Consider the following 20,795-nt stretch of genomic DNA (forward strand, 5'->3'; position numbering starts at 1 on the left):
GAAGGCCTTCAGGTAGAGACATCACTGGTGAGTCAGTGTGTTACCTCTATACACTCTATCACCTGTTCACTATGTACACTATATACACTGTACACTATATACAGAGCTCCTGTATATAATGTCACTGGTGATCACTGTATTACCTATACACTGACACTATATAGAGAAAAATAAATAAAAATATACTTAAAAAGAGTATTGGATATTTTAAGAAATATTTAACCCCTTTACTCCCAAGGGTGGTTTGCATAGAATCATAGAATCGTAGAGTTGGAAGGGACCTCCTGGGCCATCTGGTCCAACCCCCTGCTCAAAGCAGGATTCGCTAAATCATCCCAGACAGATGTCTGTCCAGCCTCTGCTTGAAGACTTCTATTGAAGGAGAACTCACCACCTCATGTGGCAACCTGTTCCACTCATTGATCATTCTGTCAAAAAGTTTTTTCTAATATTTAATCTGTCTCCTCCCATTCAGTTTCATCTCATTGCTTCTAGTCTTTCCTTGTGCAAATGAGAATAAAGATGATCCTTCTACAATGTGACAGCCCTTGAGATATCTGTAGACAGCTATTAAGTCTCCTCTTCTGCAAGCTAAACATTCCCAAATCCTGCAACCTTTCCTCATAAGACAGGGTTTGCAGACCGGTCACTATTCTGGTCGCTCTTTTCTGAACTTGCTCTAGTTTGTTGATGTCTTTTTTAAAATGTGGCGCCCAAAACTGGACACAGTATTCCAGATGAGGTCTGACCAAAGAGGAGTAGAGGGGGATAATGACTTCACATGATCTAGACTGTATGCTTCTGTTAATACATCCTAGAGTTGCATTTGCCTTTTTTGCTGCTGCATCACACTGTTGACTCATATTCAGTCTGTGATCTATTAGTATACCCAAGTCTTTTTCACATGTGCTGTTGCTTAGCCCTATTCCTCCCATTCTGTATATGCTTTTTCATTTTTATTGCCCAGATGTAGTACTTTGCATTTTTCCCTGTTAAAAACCATTCTGTTAGTTGCTACCCACTGCTCCAGTTTATTTATATATTTTTGAATCCTCTCTCTCTCTTTTCTAGTATTAGATATCCCTCCTAGCTTTGTGTCATCAGCAAATTTAATCAGTTTACCCTCAATTCCTCCATCTAAATCATTGATAAAGATGTTGAACAATACAGGGCCCAGGACAGAGCCCTCTTGTACCCCACTTGAGACATTCTTCCAACTGGATGTGCAGCCACTTACGACCACTCTTTGGGTCCGATCACTAAGCCAGTTATGAATCCACCTAATAGTTGCCTTGTCCATTCCATACTTAGTCATTTTTTCAATAAGGATTGTATGAGATACTTTGTCAAATGCTTTGCTGAAGTCAAGATATACTATATCTACAGCATTTCCTTGATCCACCCAATCAGTGATTCCGTCATAGAAGGAAAGTTAGTCTGACATGACTTATTAGTTACAAACCCATGCTGACTCTGTTTAATCACGTCATTCTTATCCAGGTACTGACATACACATTGTTTAATAATTTGTTCAAAGATCTTTCCTGGTATAGAAGTCAGACTCACCGGCCTATAGTTGCCTGGGTCCACCTTCTTCCCCTTTTTGAAGTTAGGAACAACATTTGCTCTTCTCCAGTCCTCTGGGACTTGAGGGGTTCAAAAATTTCTTCTGCTATCTCCTTCAGTACTCTGGGGTGTAATTCATCTGGACCTGGAGACTTAAATTAATTTAGGTTAGCTAAGTGTTTCCTCACTATCTGTCTTTTTATAGATATCCTGGATTCTTCTATTCCCTTAATAGGACAATGAAGAACAGTTGATGTTACATTTCCTTTCTGAGAGAAAACAGATGCAAAATAGGAATTTAAAAGTTCTCAACATCCTGCCTTACCATTTCATCATTTTCATCCTGTAAAAATCCTATAGCATCTTTGACTTTTCTTTTACTTTTGACATATCCCCAAAATCCTTTATTATTGCTTTTGACATCAGGTTCTGCAGACAGCATTATATTCTTCTTTAGATATGCCTCCCTCTTTCCATTTTATAAACATTTATTTCTTCCTTTTTAGCATGTGCTTAAGTTCTGTGTTCATCCATCCTGGTTTCCTTAAATGCTTCCTATTCTTCCCTCTTTTGAGAATTGTTAACAATTGTGCTTTGAGAATTTCATTTTTCAAGATTTCCCATCCTTCCTGGACATTTTTGTCCTTAAGGATATCCAGCCATTGGATCCCTCCAATTCTCTTTCTGAATCCCTTAAAATCTGCCTTTCTGAAATCTAACCTTGACGTCTGAGTCTTCACAGGTCTTCCTCCTCTAGTTATGGGTCCCAGCCACTTTTACCTCCTCAACCATTTCCTCCCTGTTTAAAAGGATTAGATCCAAGGTAGCAGTTCCCCTTGTTTTCTCCCCTACCTTTTGGAAGATAAAGTTGTCAGCAAATGTCAGGAATCAAATTCAGTACCTCCTGTCCACGACCCAGCAGCTTTACCTCCTGAGCTATTCAAGTCAGCTGGACAGCTCCATGCTAAAACCCAGATACCAGTGACTGTTGTTCCTGATCGGCTCCACCCTGTGTTCTGTAATTGGCCCTCTGATTGCTAATTACACGCCCTATATAAACCTGGCCTTGTGATTGCTGCAGTGTGTGATTATTGTGCTTCCAGCCTCTAGTCAAGCTCTTCCTTCTGCTGATCCTCTGCTACCGAACTGCCTCTCCAGTGTACCGACCCCCAGCTGTCATCTGACTACGTTATCTGCTTGATCCTCTGCTACTGAACTGCCTCTCCAGTGTACCGACCCCCGGCTGTCATCTGACTACGTTATCTGCTTGATCCTCTGCTACCGAACTGCCTCTCCAGTGTACCGACCCCCGGCTGTCATCTGACTACGTTATCTGCCTCTGTGCCCCCTAGTGGTTGCAATATTATAGACTCTAATTCAGTGCAGACCTTGACAGAATAATCTCGCTCCAAAATGGAGTCCGTTGTAACAACCTTGAGGCAGCAAGTTGCTTAACTTCAAAACTTTGGTACCACCTACCAAGAAAAATTTTCTAAGTTACAAACAGTGGTATCACATCAACAGCAGGAAATAATTGAGTTACAAAGGCAACTCCTGGATTTGTGCAATTCAAGCTCAGACTCAAACGCACGGATGCCGCTGCTTGCCAAGTTCAGTGGGAATCGTCAGCATTATCGAGGATTCCTCAACCAATGCCGGATTTACTTCCAGATGCAACCTGCTCCTTTTACCAGTGACAGGAAAAAAGTGCTGTTCATGATTAACCTCCTGACTGATGAAGCACTTGCATGGGCCTCACCATATGTGGAAAAGAACTGTGAACTCCTCAATAACTTAGATTCCTTCATCACAGCTACGGATCAAGTTTTTGATGACCAAAAATCGCTGTGCCACAGCGGAAACCAGATTGCATAATTTACGTCAGGGATGACGTTCGGTTGCTGAATACACATCAGAATTCCGCCACTGGGTGGCCGACACCACATGGAATCCAGCAGCCCAGAGGAGTCAATTTCATCGAGGATTATTGGAGCTAGTGAAGGACGAGTTTGCCACGGTCGAAACCCCAGATCATTTGGAGGACTTTATTCAATTATGCATCCGAATTGATCAGAGGCTTACTGAACGCAGAAAGGAAAGACTGCGGTCCTTGAAAATAATCTGGCCTTCTCCTTTTCAGCCTCAAACCATCAACAAGGAACGGAAAATGTGTCTGAACCCATGCAAATTGATGTCATCTAAAAACCTCTCCCAGCCCAAGAGAAGGAGAGGCGACGTGCAGAGAACCTATGCCTCTATTGTGGGGGCTCTGGACATTTTGCCATTAATTGTCCTAACAAGAGGACTATAGCCTTCACAAACACCAGGTCTGCAAGCAATTTGGAACTTTTTCAACAGCCAGATCCAGTTATGCAGACCATCTCATCGGTAACAAAAAATGAAGACAAAATACCTTCGTCATCATCTCATTTTGTCATCCCCATTCAGGTCATAATGGGCACCCAAAAAAATACAATGTTCTGCCTTGTTAGATTCCGGAGCAGGAGAAAATTTTATGGACTTAAAATTCACACTCGACAATAATATTTCAAGTAGGAAATCCAAATCCAAGTACCAAATCCATGCCTATTGAAATGGAAACAGTGGACGGTTCACCCTTATCTTCTGGACCTGTTACGCATGAGACAATTGAACTTGAGATTTCTATTGAACCTAACCATCGTGAAGCTGTCAGTTTTTACCTTATTTCGTCTCCAAAATTTCCAGTGATTCTAGGAATCCCCTGGTTTTCTGTTCATAATCCTTCTATCAATTGGGCATCAAGGACCATTAGTTTTCCATCTGAGTACTGTAAGAACAATTGCCATAGTAATACACCTGTTTTCACAAACAAACCACAGTCTCAGAAATTTCTCATAGGAATGAAGATAAACTGCCACCTCATTATCAACAGTTCTCTGATGTTTGCAGTAAGAGAAAAGCTGATCAATTTCCTCCTCATCGTCCTTATGACTGCCCCATTGAATTGCTTCCTGGAACAAACATTCCATTTTGGCGAATTTATAACCTTTCTAAACCAGAATTAAAAGTACTAAGGGAATACCTTGATGTAAATTTGGAGAAGGGCTTCATTCAACCTTCCACATCTCCAGCCGGGGCACCTTTGTTCTTTGTAGAAAAGGAAGACTCCACTCTGCGGCCATGCATCGATTACAGAGAATTAAATAAAATTACAGTCAAAAACCGCTACCCACTTCCCTTAATGCCTGAGTTATTTGAAAGACTCCGTTCTGCGAAGATCTTTACCAAGCTGGATATAAGAGGAGCTTACAATCTCATACGGATTCGCCCAGGGGATGAGTGGAAAACCGCTTTCAGAACAAGATATGGACATTTTGAGTATCTGGTCATGCCCTTTGGCCTTACCAACGCCCGGCCACCTTTCAGCATTTCATCAACGATGTTTTTCGAGATTTCTTGGACCAATTTGTTGTTGCTTATCTGGATGACATTCTTATATTTTCAGATACCTTGGAGGAACATCGCAGGCAAGTCCAATTAGTCTTGGAATGTCTACAGGAGAACCATCTCTACATCAAACTCGAAAAGTGTGAGTTTGAGCAATACAATATTCAATTTTTAGGATATATCATCTCCCCAGAAGGTCTGAGCATGGATTCTAGAAAAATCAATGCGATAGTTGACTGGCCTACTCCAAGAAATTTAAAGGACGTTCAGCACTTTATAGGTTTTGCCAATTTCTACAGGAGATTTATAAAAAAAACTTCAAGGATCATCTTACCAATCACCTTACTTACAAAAAAAAACAAGGCATTTTTTTGGTCTTCTGAGACACAGGAGGCTTTTGACAAATTAAAAACTCTTTTTACTTCTGCACCCATACTTGTCCATCCAAATCTGGAATTACCTTTTTGTAATACTATTGTAGGAACTCGAGGATTCTGATAGCGTGGGGCAATGAACAGACAGAAGCGGGTTACTTTAGTGCAAATAGTGTATTTTATAACAGCAGTGACACCCAAAAACAGTATGCTGATAACCTGAAGTGAGACAAGTCCTAAAGCTATATAGCAATTCAGTAAAGTTCCTAAAACAGAGTCCTCATAAACATGTGATCCAAGGTGAGTGTAACACTCAGGTGATGTGGCGCAGTTCACAACGTAGTGATGCAGAGAGAGTCCAATCAGGTACTGTATGTAGCAAGCACAGGGAAGTCCAGAACAAGTCTATAGGTAAATCCCAGACGCAGCAAGGGCACAGGAATGTCCAAAAGCTGATTCACAAGTAGATCCCTGGAGCGGCATGAACACAGGTGAGTCCAGAAACAGGTTCACATTAAGGCACACGGTAGGTGACAGTTCCAACTGCTTTCATTGGGGAAGAGTGAAGGGTTAAGAACCACACATAGTTCAGGAACACAGTTCTTACCAAATACCGTGAACCAAGGGTTAAGTTCCAAAGATGAGTGCAGCTTTCCTACAGAGAACAGGGAATGTCCAGAGCCACAGCAGAAGCACACTCAGAAACCAGCAGCACAGCTGAAGGAAGCAGAATACTCCAGCAAGGAAAGGTAGCACCTGAGCCGGTTTTATACACATGAACAGGAAGTAGGGCACACAAAAACAGCAACCTCCATCTTAACAAAGGGCAAATTCATTCACAAGGTGATTTAGAAAACCCGGAATACTGACATTACTCCCCCCCTAGAAACGGCCTCAGGACGATCCCGGACCAGGTTTGTCTGGGTATCTCCGATGAAACTGAGCAACCTTCAGGGGAGCATTGATGTTACTTACTGGTTCCCAGGAATCGTCTTCAGGAGAGTAACCCTGCCATCTAACTAGATACTGAAGCCGGTTTCGATGAAGTCTTGAATCAATAATGTCCTGGACCACAAATTGTTCTTCGCCATTAACCAACACTGGTGGAGGAGGAGGTACGATACGTCCCTGAAACTTGTTAGGAGAAACAGGTTTTAATAAAGAAACATGAAATACTGGGTGTACCTTTAGAGTTCGTGGTAGCTTCAGCCGACAAGCAACGGAGCTCACAATCCCGGTAATTTTGAATGGACCGATGAACTTCTGTCCCAGTTTCTGCGAAGGAACACCCAACCTTAGATTCTTGGTAGACAACCAAACCGAGTCTCCTACCTTATACAAAGGTGCTGGTTTTCGGAACCTATCAGCTGACTTCTTGTAACGCTCCTGTGCTATAGTCAGAGAGTCCTTCAAAACTTCAAGATTACGTTGCAACTGCTCCACTCTGTCTTGAACCGCCGGTACCAAAGAGACAACCGGAGACCTAGGGAGAATATTTGGATGATATCCCAGATTGGTAAAAAAAGGAGTTACCTTCGTGGAACTGCTCTGTGAGTTGTTGTACGAAAATTCCGCTAAAGGAAGTAGCTTCAGCCAGTCATCCTGCAAATGACTGACGTAGCAGCGTAGATATTGCTCCAAGGTTTGATTGGTACGTTCGGTCTGCCCGTTGGTCTGAGGATGGTATGCAGAAGACAAGCAAACATTAATGTGGAGCGTAAAGCAAAATTCTTTCCAAAACCTAGAGGTAAACTGTATTCCCCTGTCAGAGATGATCTCATCTGGTACCCCATGCAGCCGGAAAACGTTCTGGATAACCAGATCCACTGTCTCTGTAGCTGAGGGGAGACCGGTACAAGGAATAAAATGGGCCGCCTTTGTTAAACGGTCCACTACCACCAAAATAGTGTTTTTACCGCCAGAGGTGGGTAATTCCACAATAAAGTTCATCGAAATAGATCCCCAAGGGCGAGATGGTATGGGTAGTGGTTTGAGAAGACCAGTAGGTGAAACACGAGGAACTTTATACCGGGCACAAACCTCACAAGAGCGGACATACTCATTCACATCTTTTAAGCAGGTAGGCCACCAGAAAAAACAACTTAAAAATTCCTGAGTCTTCTGTACCCCCCTATGACCAGCCAATACGGAGTCATGGACCAATTTGAGGATTCGAAGTCTCACAGCCTCTGGGACGTAAATACGTCGATCTCTAAGCCACACACCATTCTGAAAGACAAGATTCACGTTGTCAGGTGGAGCAGCAAGAAATGCATCACCGTCATAGGCCAGCTTGATCTCCTCCCACAAGTCCCGGTCCTGGAGCACTCCTATGAAATTGGCATCAGACAAGATGGTCTTAGACGGGGTCCCAGGCACGGAGTCCACCATGTGGATTCGGGATAATGCATCGGCCTTCCCATTACGTGAACCTGGTACGAGATAATAAAATCAAACTGGTTCAAGAACAAACTCCACCTAGCTTGTCGGGGAGAAAGACACCTGACGGATTTAAGAAATTCCAAGTTACGATGATCTGTGAGCACTACTACCTGTTGAGTTGCTCCCTGCAAATGGTGTCTCCATTCTTTAAAGGCGGAAATGATTGCCAAAAGTTCCTTATCTGCAATGTCATAATTTAGTTCAGCAGAAGATAACCTGCGCGAAAAGAAGGCACACGGGTGCAGCAAACCTTTGTCTCCGGTTCGTTGTGAGAGGATAGCTCCCAGTGCACAGTCAGAAGCATCCACCTCCACGATGAAAGGCAGTGCAGGATCCGGATGCATTAATATCGGAGCCGTGGTAAAACAAACCTTGAGGCGGTCAAAGGCTTCCTGGGCTTGCGAAGACCATACAAACTTCTTCCCCTTCTTAGTAAGGAGAGTGATGGGACGGACAATTTCCGAAAAATTCCGGATAAAACGTCTATAAAAATTAGCAAAACCAATAAATCGTTGTACCTCTTTGATATTTCCTGGTACCGGCCAGTCTATGATCGCCTGGATCTTGCTGGATTCCATGTTCAATCCCTGGGGAGACATAATATAGCCCAGAAATTGAATTTCGGAGCAATGAAACTCACATTTTTCGAGTTTGATGTATAAATGATTCTCTCTTAAACGTCTGAGCACGGTCTTGACATGTTCCTGATGTTCCTGTAGAGAATGAGAGAAGATTAAGATGTCATCCAGGTAAATTACCACATAATGATCCAATAAATCCCTGAAGATATCATTGGCTAAGTGTTGAAAAGCAGCAGGAGCGTTACACAGTCCGAATGGCATCACTAAATATTCAAAATGTCCATACCGGCATCTAAAAGCCGTCTTCCATTCGTCTCCGGGACGTATACGGAGTAAATTATATGCCCCACGAAGGTCTAATTTGGTAAACACCTTGGCTTGACGAACTCTTTCCAACATTTCAGGAATTAGTGGCAACGGGTACCTGTTACGAATGGTTACCTTATTTAGCTCCCGGTAGTCAATGCAGGGTCTTAGAGTCCCATCTTTCTTCTTTACAAAGAATATTGGGGCTCCCGCTGGTGAAGAGGATGGTCGAATAAACCCCTTGGCTAGGTTCTCATCTATATATTCTCGTAATGTTTTTAGTTCTGGAGCTGCCAGAGGGTAAACATGGCCGAAAGGGATCGCTGCCCCAGGAAGCAATTCTATGGGGCAGTCATATGGTCTATGTGGTGGGAGTTGGTCTGCCTTCCTTTTGTCACAAACGTCTGCGAATTCCTGGTAAACCAGAGGGAGAGAGGGTACCTGTATTGCCTCTTCCACGTCCCGGGTAACTGGAACCGTGACTGTTGGACAGATGGTAGGACTACCCTTCGAGGGGAAGGATATCTCCTTTGTTTCCCAATTGATGTTTGGATTTTGCGACCGTAGCCAGGGAATTCCTAAAATTATAGGAAAATGAGGAGAAGATATTAGCATAAATGAAAGGGTTTCCTGATGGTCTGGTTCCATCTTACACTCCAGGAGCACCGTTTCCCGGTCTACTGGTCCAGAAGTTAATGGGGAACCATCCACCGTTTCCATGGTTACTGGCGAAGCTCTTAGTTGTGTCTTTATACCATGTTTCCTGGCAAAAGAAGAATCCATGAAATTCCCACCTGCTCCAGAGTCTATCATGGCAGAACTTGGTATCCACTGACCTTCCCACAGAATCTGAATAGGAAGAGAACAATGTGAATATTTTTCCCCTTGATCTTTAGGGGAAGTCGACATCAATTTTGGGGGAAACACAGCGTCTAGGTGTAGACTGGTCTCCGAAACTTCAGACTCAGCGTCCGTATTGTCATAATCCCCTACTGCCACTAACACCTTGTTAGGTCGCCTGGGACATTTAGGACAATTAATAAGAAAATGGTCTGATTGACCGCAATAAAAACATAATCGTTCACGGAAACGGTATTCCCGGCGTTCATTATTCTCACGTCTTTGTAGCGAGTCCACTTGCATAGGCACCTCCTCGGTCTCCCACGGGTTTTTGCCTGTAGTTTCCCTAGATGGAAGAGAAAAATTAGCAATACGATTTAAAGCTGCCCATTTCTCTTGTCTGCGTTCAGTTAGGCGAATGTCAATACACACACAGTGTTGTAAGAACGACTCGAACTCCTGTGGGGACTCGGAACGAGCTAGCTCATCCTTGATTGCACTGGATAAACCTTTCCTAAAAATTGGCAATAAAGCATTGTTTTCCCAGTTGGTATCCACCACTAACCTCTTAAATTCGGTAACATATTCTATGACTGAGCGCTTCCCCTGGCGTAATGACAGCAGGGCAGATTCAGCGGTGGCACGGCGGTTGGGATCGTCGAAAATTTGCGCCATAGATGTCAGAAAATCATCCAAATTATTTAGACGGGTATCGTGACTTTCAACCATAGGATTTGCCCAAGCCAGAGCCCGTGATGTCAACAACATAATAATACATAAAACCTTAGATCTATCAGACCGGTAGTAAGAGGAATGTACATCAAAAAATAATATGCATTGATTAACAAACCCACGAAATTGACTTCGGTCACCATTAAACCGAAATGGGGGCAACTTGGGCATACTGGGGGACGGTATACGCTCAGTAGGTAAGGCCTCCTGGACTTCCGTCCTGGTACGTAGATCTTGGAGAGCCTGACCAAACACCTGTGCATTGTGGTCCACCTGGGACTCCAAGTCTCTGAGCTTATTTTGTAAAGCCCCCACCTCCTGCTGCAAGGAGTTAATCATAGAAAACATCTTGTCCGCTTGTGACTGTGACATTGCCCCAGCAGAATCCTCTTTTGGGCTGGAGTATCCTGTAATACTATTGTAGGAACTCGAGGATTCTGATAGCGTGGGGCAATGAACAGACAGAAGCGGGTTACTTTAGTGCAAATAGTGTATTTTATAACAGCAGTGACACCCAAAAACAGTATGCTGATAACCTGAAGTGAGACAAGTCCTAAAGCTATATAGCAATTCAGTAAAGTTCCTAAAACAGAGTCCTCATAAACATGTGATCCAAGGTGAGTGTAACACTCAGGTGATGTGGCGCAGTTCACAACGTAGTGATGCAGAGAGAGTCCAATCAGGTATGTAGCAAGCACAGGGAAGTCCAGAACAAGTCTATAGGTAAATCCCAGACGCAGCAAGGGCACAGGAATGTCCAAAAGCTGATTCACAAGTAGATCCCTGGAGCGGCATGAACACAGGTGAGTCCAGAAACAGGTTCACATTAAGGCACACGGTAGGTGACAGTTCCAACTGCTTTCATTGGGGAAGAGTGAAGGGTTAAGAACCACACATAGTTCAGGAACACAGTTCTTACCAAATACCGTGAACCAAGGGTTAAGTTCCAAAGATGAGTGCAGCTTTCCTACAGAGAACAGGGAATGTCCAGAGCCACAGCAGAAGCACACTCAGAAACCAGCAGCACAGCTGAAGGAAGCAGAATACTCCAGCAAGGAAAGGTAGCACCTGAGCCGGTTTTATACACATGAACAGGAAGTAGGGCACACAAAAACAGCAACCTCCATCTTAACAAAGGGCAAATTCATTCACAAGGTGATTTAGAAAACCCGGAATACTGACACTTTTGTTGTGGAAGTGGACGCCTCAGACGCTGTGGTAGGAGCCGTGTTATCTCAGCGAGTTGGAGACAAGATGCAACTTCACCCATGTGCATTTCTTTTTTACACCATGTCATCTGCAGAAAGGAACTATGATATCGGAAATAAAGAACTGTTAGCCATTAAAGCTGCCTTCTCCGAATGGAGACACCTTTTGGAAGGTTCCAATCATCCAGTGACTGTCCTCACTGACCACAAGAATCTGGAGTTCATCCGTACAGCTAAAAGATTTTCTGCAAGACAAGCACGATGGGCCTTGTTTTTCTCCAGATTTAATTTTATAATTTCCTATCGGCCTGGATCAAAAAATGGCAAGGCTGATGCACTGTCCAGGATTTTTTCTGAACCTCAGGAAGGGTCAAACTCTGACGGTACCATTCTATACCCTAAAAATTTTTTGGGAATACTGGACTCTAAAGTTTTTTATACCAAGATTAAAGATGGATACCAAGATGACCCTTTTCTTGACCATCCCCTGAAGGATGTCAATCTCTCTTTTAAGGATGGGTTTTGGATGCTGAACCACAGAATATATGTGCCTGGAGCTCTACGACTGGAAGTTCTCAAACTAGTCCATGATTCTAAACTCGAGGGACACCCTGGAGTTAAGAAGACCCAAGAACTACTGCTTTGCTCATTTTGGTGGCCTAGTTTTACGAACAATGTGAAGAAGTATGTTTCCTCCTGCTTAACATGCACACGAAACAAGACACCACGATCTTCTTCGTTAGGACTTCTTCAACCCCTTCCAATTCCATCCAGGCCTTGGGGATCAATCTCAATGGATTTTATCGTGGATCTACCTCCTTCTAAAGAGATGACTGTGATCCTTGTTGTGGTGGATAGAATCACAAAAATGGCCCACTTCATCCCATCTAAAGGGATTCCTACAGCGCAACAAACCGCAGAATTAATGCTTACAGAACTATTTAGGCTGCATAGAATTCCTGACAATGTAGTCTCTGACAGAGGGGTGCAATTCACATCGAGGTTTTGGAAGAGCTTCTGTACAGTTCTGGGAGTGACTGTTAATTTGTCTACTGCATTCCACCCTCAATCCAACGGTCAGACGGAAAGGACTAACCAGACTCTCGAACAATACCTCCGCTGCTTTATTTCATACCTTCAAGATGACTGGGTTGACTATTTAGCGACAGCTGAATTTGTTTATAACAATTCGAAACACAGTTCTACATCCCAAAGTCCATTTTATGCTAACTATGGCTTACATCCAGTGATGATTCCTAACCTTCCAGTTAACACTTCCATCCCTGCTGTTACCGACAGACTTGCAAACTTGCAGGAGATTCAGAAGAAATTAATTGAGATGTTGCAGAAGGCCCAGGAGGACTATAAAAAAAAGCAGCAAATAGACATCGGAGAGCCACGCCTACTTTTCAGGTGGGTGACAAGGTTTGGCTGTCCACTAAAAATTTTAAACTCACGTACCATCTGCTAAATTCGGTCAAAGATTCATTAGATCTTTTCAAATCTCGGCACAAATTAACCAAGTTGCTTTCCGTTTGAAACTTCCTAGCAATCTGAGAATTCACCCAGTATTCCACGTATCCTTACTCAAACCATTCTGTGAGAATCCATTTCCGGGAAGAACTCAGCCACCTCCTCCACCAGAAAAGGTTCATGGTGAAGAAGAATATATCGTGGACAGGATTCTGGACTCTAGGAGAATTAGAGGTAATTTACATTATCTGGTGCAATGGAAAGGTTACGGACCAGAAGAAAATTCTTGGGAACCAGAGGACAACGTTCATGCTTCTAGACTTACAAGAGCCTTTCACCAGAGATATCCAGATAAACCAGGCCCTGAGATGTCCAGAGGCCATCCTGGAAGGAGGGGAGTACTGTCAGGAATTGAACCCAGTACCTCCTGTCCACAACCCAGCAGCTCTACCTCCTGAGCTATTCAAGTCAGCTGGACACCTCCATGCTAAAACCCAGATACCAGTGACTGTTGTTCCTGATCGGCTCCTCCCTGTATTCTCTAATTGGCCCTCTGATTGCTAATTACACGCCCTATATAAACGTGACCTTGTGATTACTGCAGTGCGAGATTATTGTGCTTCCAGCATCTAGTCAAGCTCTTCCTTCTGCTGATCCTCTGCTACCGAACTGCCTCTCCAGTGTACCGACCCCTGGCTGTCATCTGACTACATTATCTGCCTCTGTGCCCCCTAGTGGTTGCAATAATATAGACTCCAATTCAGTACAGACCGTGACAGCAAGAGAAGAATTTCCTTGACCTGTTAGTTTTGCCTGTGAGAGATTCCCAAAAAATGTCAGGATAGTTGAAATCTCCATGACAACTATGTCATATTTTTTGGATAACTTGGCCATTTGATGCATAAAGAGTTCATCCATATCTTCAGCGTGCACAGACAGCCTGTAGTAAATGCCTACAATGGTGTCCTTTCCATTGTTCTGTCCTTGTATTCTTATCCAAACAGTTTCCACAGAACTCCCAGTCTCTGAAGCTTTAATCTCTATGCAGATATACACGTTTCTAACATACAATGTGACACCTCCTCCTCGTTTATCAAGTCTGTTTCTTGCAGCAAAGTTGTAAACTTCTAACCTTGTATTCCAATCATGTGTATTGTCTCACCAAGTTTCAGTGATTCCAATGACATCATATTTCTTTTCCTGTGTTAGTAGGTCCAATTCTCCTTGTTTGTTGCCCATGCTTTGTTCATTAGTGTAGAAACATTTTAGTTTGTGATTGGTTTCTCTTTCTCCAATATTTTTATTATTTAGATTCTTTTGTCTTTGTTCTTCCTTTCCACTTCTAATAGCAGAGTTTTCAATAGCATTTATCAGGTTTATGGCTTTTTCTGGCCTTTTGGTTCCCTTCTCACATTGTTCTAGTTTGAAGCTCTCCTGATGAGTGTAGCAAGGCGACTTCCAAATACATGTTTTCCAGTCTTCGTAAGGTGCACCCCATCTCTAGCAAATAGTCCATCATATAGGTAATTCACTCCGTGATCCAGAAATCCAAATCCTTGCTGACGGCACCATCGACGTAGCCAGTTGTTCATCTGCAGAATCTTATTCCACCTCCTTGCTAATGCCCGGGCCAATTTTTACAATTCTGACCACTGTCCCTTTATGAGGTAATAACTCTGGAACGCTTGCACTGATCCCAGTGATTCTGACATTGTTTTCTCGTGACATATTGTACTTCATGTTAGTAGTAAAATTTAGTTCATATAATTTGCGTTTATTTGTGAAAAAAACGGAAATTTGGCGAAAATTTTGAAAATTTCACAATTTTCCAACTTTGAATTTTTATGCCCTTAAATCACAGAGATATGGCACACAAAAAACTTAATAAGAGTTAAAGGTTGACCAGCGATTTCTCATTTTTACAACACCATTTTATTTTTAGGGACCACATCACATTTGAAGTCACTTTGAGGGATCTATAGGATAGAAAATACCAAAAAGTGACGCCATTCTAAAAACTGCACCCCTCAAGGTGCTCAAAACCACATTCAAGAAGTTTATTAACCCTTCAGGTGCTTTACAGGAATTTTTGGAATGTTTAAAAAAATGAACATTTAACTTTTTTCACAAAAAAAATTACTTCAGGTCTAATTTTTTTTATTTTACCAAGGGTAACAGGAGAAATTGGACTGCAAAAGTTATTGTGCAATTTGTCCTGAGTACGCCGATACCTGATATGTGGGGGGAACCACTGTTTCGGTGCATGGCAGAGCTCGGAAGGCAACGAGCCTTTGACCTTTCCAATGCAAAATTGGCTGGAATTGAGATCGGGCGCCATGTCACGTTTGGAGAGCCCCTGATGTGCCTAAACAGTGGAAACCCCCCACAAGTGGCCCCATTTTGGAAACTAGACCCCCCAAGGAACTTATCTAGATATGTGGTGAGAACTTTGAACCCCAAAGGGCTTCACACATGTTTATAACGTACAGCCGTACAATTAAAAAATCATATTTTTTCAAAAAAATGATCTTTTCACCCCCAATTTTTATTTTCCCAAGGGAATTAGGCCCCAAAAGTTATTGTGCAATTTGTCCTGAGTATGCTGATACCCCATATGTGGGGGTAAACCACTATTTGGGCGCATGGCAGAGCTTGAAGGGAAGCAGCGCCATTTGACTTTTGAGGCTGGAATTGAGATAGGACGCCATGTTGCATTTGGAGAGCCCCTGATGTGCCTAAGCAGTGGAAACCCCCCACAAATAACACCATTTTGGAAACTAGACCCCCCAAGGAACTTATCTAGATGTGTGGTGAGAACTTTGAACCCCCATGAGCTTCACATAAGTTTATAAAATACAGCCGTAAAATTAAAAAAATCATATTTTTTAAAAAAAAATGATCTTTTCACCCCCAATTTTTATTTTCCCAAGGCAAACAGGACCCCAATAGTTATTGTGCAATTTGTCCTGAGTATGCTGATACCACATATGTGGGGATAAACCACTGTTTGAGCGCATGGCAGAGCTCGGAAGGGAATGAGCGCCATTTGACTTTTTCAACGCAGATTTGGCTTGACGCCATATCGCATTTGGAGAGCCCCTGATGTGCCTGAAAAGTGGAAACCCCCCACAAGTGACCCCATTTTGGAAACTAGACCCCCCAAGGAACTTATCTAGATGTGTGGTGAGCACTTTGAGCCCTCAAGTGCTTCACAGAAGTTTATAACACCCGGGCGTGAAAATAAAAAGTCATATTTTTTCCACAACCATGACCTTTTAGTCCCCATTTTATTATTTTCCCAAGGATAAGAATGCTGTGACTTTTTTAAAGTGCTACTTTCCCCATAATTCACCTGAATATACCCATATAACACGTAATGCTTTTCCCATAACAACCCATTAAATATGATACTATACTGCATACAGATGCTGCACATCCATGAGCAACTCAGCCGGACAAATTACAAGTTGAAGATGCATGAAAATATGTGTGAAGGTTTCTCTACTGTACTAATGTATAAGGTTTGTGCCTGTCCATTGGTGAAAAGCATGACTGTGATATTTATGGTGACAGATAAGTGAGAATATCAGCCTGATCAGTAAAAAACCTGGGATCTTAGTGAACCATGTTTCTGTGCAATTTCACTATTCTACTTTTACTGGCTTTGAAGGGATTATGTGGGATATTAGGGGTAGTTGTCCGGTAGCTCTGGCTGACGGGATGATGTGGGATATTATAGTGAATGTGGCTATGCGGAATGGGCGGGGCTCTACACTCAGCTTTATATATAGATGTAATCATTATAATTTATTTCAACTAACCGTAGTTAGTTACTATGCCCGGGCAGCGCCGGGCTCTTCACCTAGTATATTATAAAGTTGTTTTTTTTTTTTAAATCAAAGTAGTATCTCTTTATCCAATTTCATTTAAAATAACAAACATCAGAGAAATGTAAAAGCTAAAAGAAGTATGATTCATCTAGCGACACAATGGCTATTGCATGCTGCTACTTACTGTCATAAATTCACGTCAATACCAACATTTACTAGAAATGCAACTAATGACACGAATACCTAGCAACACACACACGCTCACACTGAGATTGAGATATCACAAAAAAAAATCTGTAATTTTAAAGTAACACTTACATGCAAAACGTACAATATTACCAGCTAATGCTAAACCAATCTCTTCTTCTCTTCTTTTCTCCAATTTGTCTTGTATTTTTCTGGCAGAAAATGTGACACAGAAGCATGTGTTTTAATGTAATCTTTTTTATATGGAGCACTTGTATCTTGTTCCACATGATTTCCAAAATAAAATTGTCCATCTACATGGAAAGAACACTTGAAAAATTTACAAAAAGCTTTTTTTTTTCTCTACATAGACCATTATAGGTTTGCTTTCCCATATAAATTAAATTTAGGCTATGTCCACACGGTGCGGATTCTGCTGCGAATCTGTAGCATTTTTGGCCCTGCGGGTCCACAGCAGTTTCTGCTGCGTTGTACAGTACCATCCTTTGCAATGGTAAAACCAAAAACACTGTGCTCACGCTGCAGATTTTTCCGCGCAGATTTGCTGCGGGTTACAATCCGCAGCATGTCAATTCTTTGTGCGGATTCTGCTGCGGTTTCACACCTTCACCATTGTGAGGTGTGAAACCACAGGCTAATCCGCAGGTAAACCGCAGGTATTTTGACTTACGGATTTACCTGCAGATTTTCCCAAATCCGTGGAGACAAATCCGCAGCACCTAAAACTACATGTGCACATACCCTAACACTTATTCTTCAAGTGTTTTATGTAGATTTTGATACAGAATATGTCCCAAAATTAAGTTATGATAAATTATGTGTGAAAATACATTTTCCCATCCTCCTCCTCAGATGGTGGCCATACACATTACATGAACATCAGCCAAACCTGTCGATTTTGGCTAGATCAATATGACCCAACTCTTCCCTGATTTCATATCTTGGTTGAAAAAAGGATCTGTCATGGTGAATTTCAAGATATTTGATCCTTTTTTTTGATAGGTGATAGGGGCTGGCAGACCATACTTGCTGAGCATATTTCCCTATTCTATTTGAGAACAGACGTATGCTAATATACCATGTCCCAAATTTACGAATGTCAAATGTGACATAGCAGCACATGCTGCATGACAGATTTGGTTAAAACTGAAGGAGAAAGAGCGCAATAGGGTCTTACCCAAGTAAAAGAGATATAATTCAAGCTGTTATACTCACCAAAAACAGGAGAGTTTTAGGCATAAAGGAATAGAGGTCAAGCTGCTGCACATCCAAATGGCCACGCCGTGACCATAGATCATCAGATTTCAAAGAAATAGTTTTCGGATTAAACGTGCGCTGCTAGACAAAACGACTCACAGGTACAGGTACAGGTACATATCATCCCCTGAGGAAGAAGTTTCAAACTTCGAAACGCGTTGGGAAAATAAAAGTATACAAGTACGCAATCTGGAAAGGAGTCGTTTTGTCTAGCAGCGCACATTTAATCCGAAAACTATTTCTTTGAAATCGCATGACAGATTTGGTCTTACTTACAGTGATGCTTGAAAGTTTGTGAATTCCTCAAAATTTTCCATATTTCTGTTTAAATTTTACCTAAAACTAAATAGATAAAGAAAACCAAATCAAGAAATTGGGTCAAAATATTAGACTTTGTCATTTTTTTAAAAGAAGAAAATTATCCGTTAAGTGACAAAAGTATTTAACTTCTGAGGACCCCATTAGAATATTTGTGATGCTCATTATTATTAATATTTATTTATATAGCACTATTGATTCCATGGTGCTGTACATGAGAAGGGGTTACATACAAATTACAGATATCACTTACAGTAAACAAACTAACAATGACAGACTGATACAGAGGGGAGAGAGGACCCTGCCCTTTCGGGCTTACATTCTACAGGATGGTGGGGAAGGAGACAGTAGGTTGGGGAATTGCAACAGCTCCAATGATGGTGAGGCGGTGGCTCCAGTAGTGGTGAGGGGGCAGCGGGGATCATTGCAGGCTGTAGGCTTTCCTGAAGAGATGGGTTTTTAGGTTCCGTCTGAAGGATCGCGTGGTTGACAGCTGGACGTGTTGGGGTAAAGAATTCCAGAGGATGGGGGCTATTCGGGAGAAGTCTTGGAGGCGGTTGGGTGAGGAGCGAATAAGTGTGGAGGAGAGAAGGAGGTCTTGGGAGGACCGTAGATTACGTGAGGGAAGTCTAGACAAGCTAACAAAACTATCTCTAAAGAGTTTGGACTCTACCAATTCACAATAAGACAAGTTGTATGCAAATGGAAGAAATTCAAGACCATTGTATAACAGCCTGCATTCACAAAGGAACCCAAGATAACCTCTAAGCAACTAAAGGCCTCTCACTGTTAATGTTCCTGATTCCACCATCAGGGGGAACCTGTTGCCCTTATGCACTTTACTAAAGATCACCTGGACAAGCCAGAAGACTATTGAAACAATGTTTTGTGGATGGAGGAGACCAAAATAAAGTATTTAGGTTTAAATAAGCAGCATTGCATTTAGAGAAAGAAAAAAAGGCTACATTGTAGCATTAAACTTCATACCATCTGTGAAACATGGTGATAGTAGTATCATGGTTTGGGCTTGTTTTTCTGCACCTGGGCCAGGATTTCCTTGTATCATTGATGGAACAATGAATTAAGAATTAAACTAACAAATTCAAAAGGAAAATGTCAGGACATCTATGAACCAAATTTCAAGAGAACGTGAATCATGTAGCAGGACAATGACCCAAGTACACAAGTTGTACACAAAAGAATAGTTAAAGAAGAAAAATGTTAAAGATTTTGGACTGGCCAAATGAAAGTAATAACATTAATCCTTTAGAAATTATGTGGAAGAACCTAAAGTGAGTAATTCATGGGAGAAAACCCACCAAAATGAGAGTAAGCTCTTTTGTAGGGAAGAATAGGCTAAAATTCCTCCAAGACATTGTGCAGCAGTAATCAATGTTTAGATGCCGTTATTGCTGCACAAAGGAGCCACACGAGATAGTGAAAGAAAAGATTCACAAACTTTTGCCAGTCCCATACATGTGTTATTGTATCATTTTCTTCATTTTAAAAGATGACAAAGTCTGATATTTTTAACTCATTTGTTTGATTTGGTTTTCTTTCGCTATTTTTAGAACTTTAAGGTCAAATGTATGAAGAAATATAGAAAACTCTTAAGGGTTCACAAATCTTCAAGCACCACTGCACACCACTTTTTTCCCCATTAATTTACACCTAAAAATTGGTGCACACCAGTAATAAACTTAGTAAAAATTACTACCAATTTCCATATTCAACTCTGGGTGGCACACAGGGACATCCCCTTCACCACAAACATTTGTTGCAATGTACACCAAAAAAAGGCAGACTCTTTATAGTATAATGCACTCCCCATAGACAGACTATAGTATAATGCACTCCCCATAGACAGACTCTATAGTATAATGCATTCCCCATAGGCAGACTCTATATAGTATAATGCACCCCCCATAGGCAGACTGTATATAGTATAATTCACCCCCCACAGGCAGACAATAGTATAATGCACCCCCCATAGGCAGACTCTATATAGTGTAATGCAGGCCCATAGGCAGACTCTATAGTATAATGCACTCCCCATAGGCAGACTCTATAGTATAATTCACCCCCCCATAGGCAGACTCTATAGTATAATGCACCCCTCATAGGCAAATTCTATATCAGAGTTCCCTAACTCCAGTCCTCAAGGCCCACCAACAGATCATGTTTTAAGGATTTTCTTAGTATTGCTCAGGTGATAATTGCTTCACCTGTGCA

The sequence above is a fragment of the Dendrobates tinctorius genome, unplaced genomic scaffold (genome assembly GCF_039654945.1).
Source record: "Dendrobates tinctorius isolate UK_male_01 unplaced genomic scaffold, ASM3965494v1 ptg000120l, whole genome shotgun sequence".
NCBI classification, from domain to species: Eukaryota; Metazoa; Chordata; class Amphibia; order Anura; family Dendrobatidae; genus Dendrobates; species Dendrobates tinctorius.